This window comes from Rutidosis leptorrhynchoides, chromosome 2 (assembly GCF_046630445.1).
Source record: "Rutidosis leptorrhynchoides isolate AG116_Rl617_1_P2 chromosome 2, CSIRO_AGI_Rlap_v1, whole genome shotgun sequence".
Classification (NCBI taxonomy): Eukaryota; Viridiplantae; Streptophyta; class Magnoliopsida; order Asterales; family Asteraceae; genus Rutidosis; species Rutidosis leptorrhynchoides.
The window spans coordinates 591335984-591342916 of NC_092334.1; positions in this window are offsets into that span (position 1 = coordinate 591335984).

A 6933-nucleotide genomic window follows, 5' to 3' on the forward strand; every position below is an offset into this window, starting at 1 on the left:
CTAGACTTGTAACTCAAGGTTTTTCCCAAAGACCAGGAATTAATTATGAGGAAACTTATTCTCCTGTTATGGATGTAATTACTTTTAGATACTTAATCAGACTGGTAGTTTCTAAAAATTTGGAAATGCATCTCATGGATGTTGTGACTGCTTATCTTTATGGATCACTTGATAGTGATATATATATATATATATATATATATATATATATATATATATATATATATATATATATATATATATATATATATATATATATATATATAAAGATACCTGAAGGATTTAAGATATCAGAAGCAACCAATGCAAAACCAAAAGAAATGTACTCAATCAAGTTACAAAGGTCTTTATATGGGTTGAAACAATCGGGTCGCATGTGGTATAAACGATTAAGTGATTACTTGATAAGCAAAGGGTATACCAATAATATTATTTGCCCATGTGTATTCATTAAGAAAACAACATACGGATATGTGATCATAGCCGTTTATGTCGATGATCTTAACATCATGGGTACAAATAAAGAGATCCATGAAGCCATTCAACTTCTAAAGAAATAATTTGAAATGAAAGATCTCGGAAAAATCAAGAATTGCATTGGTTTGCAGATTGAGCATATGTGTAATGGTTTACTTGTACATCAAACAACTTATACGGAAAAGATTTTAAAACATTTCAATATGGACAAAGCAAAACTATTAAGTACTCCTATGGTTGTTAGATCACTTAATGTTGACACTGATCCATTTTGTCCCTGTGAAGATCATGAAGATATCCTGGGACCAGAAGTACCATATCTTAGTGCAATTGGAGCTCTTATGTATCTTAAAAATTGTACAAGACCTGACATTTATTTTGCAGTTAATTTGTTGGCAAGGTTCAGCTCAGCTCCAACCAAAAGACACTGGAATGGGATCAAACACATATTTCGATACCTTCGAGGAACTACTGATTTAGGATTATTTTATTCTAACGAATCAAAACAAGATTTGGTTGGTTATGCAGATGCAGGTTACTTATCTGATCCACATAAAGCTAAATCTCAAAATGGATATGTATTCCTAAATGGAGGTACTGCAATATCATGGCGTTCTCAAAAACAAACACTTGTTGCAACATCATCAAATCATGCCGAAGTGATTGCATTACATGAAGCTACTCGGGAATATTTTTGGTTGAGATCAATGACACAACTCATTACTGATTCTTGTGGACTAGAACGCGATAAAAGTCCAACAACTATCTATGAAGATAATGCAGCTTGCATAGCACAGATGAAAGAATGGTATATCAAAAGTGACCGAACAAAACACATACATCCTAGATTCTTCTCATACACTCAAAATCTCATTAAGGACAACCAGATTGAAATGAGATATGTTCAATCCAGCAAAAACTCTGCTGATCTTTTCACGAAAGCACTTTCAACTGCTATTTTCAGAACACACGTTCACAATATTGGCATGAGGCATGTTCAAAAGATGTAACAGCTGAGGCGATGCCTACTTGAGGGGGAGTCAACTTTATACTGCACTCTTTTTCCCTAGCTAAAGTTTTTTTCCCACTGGATTTTCTTTAGCAAGGTTTTTAACGAGACAGTACTATTGATCTCTAAATGATAATAACATTGTCATCTAAGGGGGAGTGTTGTAAAGTCAATTGTGGCTAACAATATTATATATTATTACTATATCACCTACCATGTACAGTACATTATATACTATAAATAAGGGGTGTAAGCTACCATATTGAGCACACCATCTATTGAATAAAAATAGTTTTGCTCTCTACTTCAATCTTCTTTAATATTTGTAGTACTATTGTCAAGAACCAAATCACTAAAGGTAGTTATAAGCCTACTGAATTATAACACAATTGAATATATTAGATATAAAAATAAACAAACTCTTGTCCAATTCCAATTCTAATTTTTTTTTTTTTTTTACTTCATTCTACATCACAATTTCTTACGTTTGATGTCAATGAATCGGATATGGATCGGATGAGGGCGCAAAGCCATATCCATATCCATTTAGTTTTTTTCATCCATATCCATATCCATTTAAATTTAGTTCATCAATCTATATTCATATCCAGTGGGTTAAGCATGTTAATGGATATCCATTGGATATTTAGAAAATCTTACAATATTTTCAAATATATAATGAAAAGAAAAACGTAATATAACATGACATAATTTATGCGATTATAGTGTAAATTTTAATTTATGTTGATATATACATGTTTTATTGTAAATACTTATAGTGAATTCATTATATGATTGCAAGTAAAATGTATGTGTAATAGTAAATATTTTTGTAAATGTTATTGTATATGAATCTCTAATCTCATCACTCATAATTACCTAACTTATTCTTTTTTAAAAGTCGGGGAAAACTTCAATTTTACAGCTAATGCTAATATTATGTGATTCATATTGATAATAAGTTGTAAAATTGCAATTGTAAAATTGCTACTGTATTGGTCATTGGCTAAAATAGTATTTTAAATTTGCTGTTGTATAGGTCATTGCTACTTTAAAATTGTCACTGTGAAATTGCTATTGCATATGAACAACATTATATTTTGCGAGTATTATTCAATTTTATGTTTGTGTTTTGGGCCCGACCCGACCCGACACATTCAATATTTTGTGCAAGGAAGTTATCAAATAAATTTTTAGGACCCCATTGAGTTTTGATCCTAGAATAGCCACTAGAGAGTAATGATTGTCTTTTCTTTTTTTTCCAAGCAACTTTTTGGATAATTTGGTAACTTCGGAATAACATTTGCTTCAATCACGTTCCTTTGAAGAATTTTAAGTATGATTCTATAGTTATTTTTTCACTTTTTGGTTAAAAGATAGAGTTCATAAAAATATTTGTTGGAACTCTTGGCACATAATGTCATTTTCCTTTTAGCATCTTGATAGGTATTTATAACAATTTGGCTCTGTATCATGGTAACCCAAAGATTAGGTTTTTAATCCAGGAATAATAGTTTAAGCAGGACTTCATTATGCTTGAATACTAATTTATATATTAACTAGGTATATGCATTAGATATTTAGATTTTAGCTGACTCGTGATAGCGACTAAAATAAATATTTACGACAAATTATACAGGTTATATTCTTTCTTTTTGCTCTAATTTTGCCAATAGATTATTTAAGCACCTCAAGTTGTCTTCTCCAAATTTGTTTATTAGATGTACCATTTGGATCCATTTTAGACGGTTGAGTTGACCCCCCCTAAAATGCATTAAAAAAAAAAAAAAAAAAAAAAAAAAAAAAAAAACTCATCTGTTGATTTCAAAAGTAGTTTTAGAAAATAACAGTCGAAAAATACTCGACTGTTTACATAACTACTTAATACGGAATAGTTACTAATGATTGGTTGGTATTTGAATTTTAAATAGTAGACAAAGTAAAAAGACAATCTATTTCAAAGGGAACAGTAACTATACAAGGGCTAGTACTAACTTTGTGTAATAGTATAAGGGATAATAATATCTAATATCATGTTGTAATCCATTAACTAATGTTAAGGCCCACTGGGCTAATATAACTTATCTTCTACATACTCTTTTAATCCAAAATATTAACCCAATAAAAATAATTTGGGTTATTCCGTCTAACAAATTCCTAAAAGGGAAAAACTAAGGACCCGTTTGACTTACAAAATTCAATGGGATTCCGATGGAATTAGAATTGAATTTAGACACGACACCGGAATCTCATTAGATTCTGCCAGCAAACGGTGCCTTAGGGGTGTAAATGAGCCGAGCCGAGCTCGAGCTCGGCTAGGCTCAAGCTCAGCTCGTTTAAATTTCAGAAAGCTCGGGCTCGTGCTCGAGCTTGGCTCAGTTGGAGCCTAATATTTTAAGCTTGAACTCGGCTCATTTGATATTTTAAAAGTTCGAGTTTAACTCGTTAATTACATAAACTTATTTTTCTTATTTAGCTTTATTATATTTCATAATCATTGTTTTTGCAACTTTTATTCATATATAAAGTGGAATATGATTTACTTTTATTCTTTTCGCTGTTATTGATGTAGTAATAATTATTATTTATTATAAAATTATTATGTATTATATCATTAAAAAATAATATTTGATGTATATAAATAAAAAGCTTGTTTAGGTTCACGAGCTTTTGCTAGCTCGAGATATGAAGCTCGAGCTTTGGCGTGTTTACAAAACGAGCTTTATAATATGTCTAGGCTAGGGCTCGAGTTCGTTTAGGCTCGGCTCGAATCGTACTTTTAACTAGTCGAGCTCAAATAACTTTTGTGTAGCTCGGCTCATTTACACCCCTAGTAAAAATAGTACTTTATGCTAAACAGTGGAATGTGTGATGACCCGGGAATTTCCGATCAAAATTAAACTTAATCTTTATATGATTTCGATACGATAAGCAAAGTATGTAATGTTGAGTCTAGAAAATTTTGAAACAATGTTCATATATGCATTTGACCTTTGACTATTCCCGACGATTCACGAACAATTTTGTGTAAATAGATATGTATATGTATATATATGTATATATATAAATAAATATAACTATGTATATGATATTTTAAATTGATAAAGTACACTTTAATCATTTGAATTAAAAATGTAATATAATAAATAGAATTACCAAGTTATTATTAAAATGAATATATATATATATATATATATATATATATATATATATATATATATATATATATGAATTCTATATAATGTTTGAAAATTAAATATTCAATGTATGTTAGTATATATATTATATAATAATAAGATGTAATATTAATAAGTTTAATTGTATGTTAAATTATAATTATTATAAGTAATACCTTTAGTACTAATATCTAAATTAGTATTATTAATATAAAAATATATATATATTTATATAAATTGTTATACTATCATCATCACTAATATTATTATAATTAGTATTATTATTGATAGCATTACTAATACTAGTATTATCATTTTAATTTTTATTAGCATTTTGATAAAATTATTATTAATATTACTAGTGTTATATTATTATTATTATTATTATTATTATTATTATTATTATTATTATTATTATTATTATTATTATTAATTAGTAAATATGTTAAAATTTATCACATTCTCAGATTTATTAATAAATTCATATTACTAATCCATATTACAAAATGTAATATAACAGATATATATATAAACCAATATATAAATATAGTTATATAAATACTGTTATATAATTAGATATATAAAATACAATTATTAATATATATATATACAGATTTATATACAAAAAAAAAAAAAACGAATACAGTGAGATTATTACGGATTCTGTACAGGTCTTGATCAACTTTATTAGTATTATTTTCTGTCACAAATCTTATTATCAAATCGAATTTATCACTGATATAAAAACAAAGAAACTGGACATCAAAGTCCATAACTTGTACGACTTAATTGTAGCTTTTATCTGTTTTATATTTTTTTTCATTATTCCTGATTGAAAAAGTGTCCTACCTGTCTGCAATTGGTTACTAGTCGACATCAGTTAATTCAGACGTAATTCTATCTCAATTATTCGATACCTTATACATAACTCTAACTGTAATTGGGAATTAAAGAGAAAAATAGGAGAGACAGGAGCTCAATAACCCGTTCTTCAACTTTATAGTCAAAACCCATATTCGAATCCAATTTCAAAAACGAAAAATGCAGTCATGTTAGGAATCTCGTGCTCAAACTATCTGGAAAGTTTCATATCCTAATTTCTTATATCAAGTGTAAATTTTGAGGTCAAAGTTCCTATGTCAAAAGTCAAACAATTGGTTCTTCATAAAATTCGATTTCGTTTGAAAGTTTTTGAGGCAATTAACGATTGAGAAAGTTTCTACAAAGGATTTGAAATGTATTTCGTTTTGAAATCGTGAGCTCAAACATTCTTAATTTCAAAATCGCTGAATGAGTTCATCTTTTATTTATTTTTCGTTACAGCAACTGCTGTTGCTTTTAATTAATTTTTTTTTTATTGTTATTAATCTAGAAATCACGGATGGCTTATAAGATTCAATTAATCGAGCTAAACCCAATTTTAAACTCGCTGGTATATTTTCAAACTGATTCCTATCGAGTCAAGAATATTAAGGAAGAAGATAGAATAGAAAATATAAGACATACGGTTTATAATAAATTCGATGGGCTTATAAATCAGAAAATCGGCAACAGCCGAATGGTCATGGGTGTTTGTCGGGGAGCAAGAGGTCGCGGGTTCGAGGCCCGGTTGAGGCATTTCTTTTTATTCCGAATTTTGGAGGTAGTTTCATTTTTTTTATTAATTATTCTTACCAATATTGTTATTATTAATATTATTATTATTTGTATTGTTAATATGATTATTATTCTTATTATTATTACACTTATCATTGAGTATGAGAGTCATTATTATTATTAAGTATTATGAAAAATTAATCTTTAATATTATGATTACTAATGTAAGTATGATGATATAATCTTTCATTTATTAGGATTATAAATACATGTACGAATATTATTATTGTTATTATCACTAACAGTCGTATCATTATTATTATTATTATTAGGATTAGGATTATTATTATTATTCTTATTATTATTATTATTATTATTATTATTATTATTATTATTATTATTATTATTATTATTAATATGAAAATAATACGAGTTATCATCATTTTCATTAATATTAGTATTAATATCACTTTTGTAATTATTAGTATAATTATTATTAATATAAGTATTACTATTATTATTATGAATAGGATTACAAATTGATGTTATAAAAGCTTTTGTTATTAGTTTAGAAATTTAACGTGAAGAATTTGATTATGATTAAAATAAGTATTTTTATTAATATTATCACGAATAATGAAATTTCTATAGTAATTATTATTATTAAGTATTATG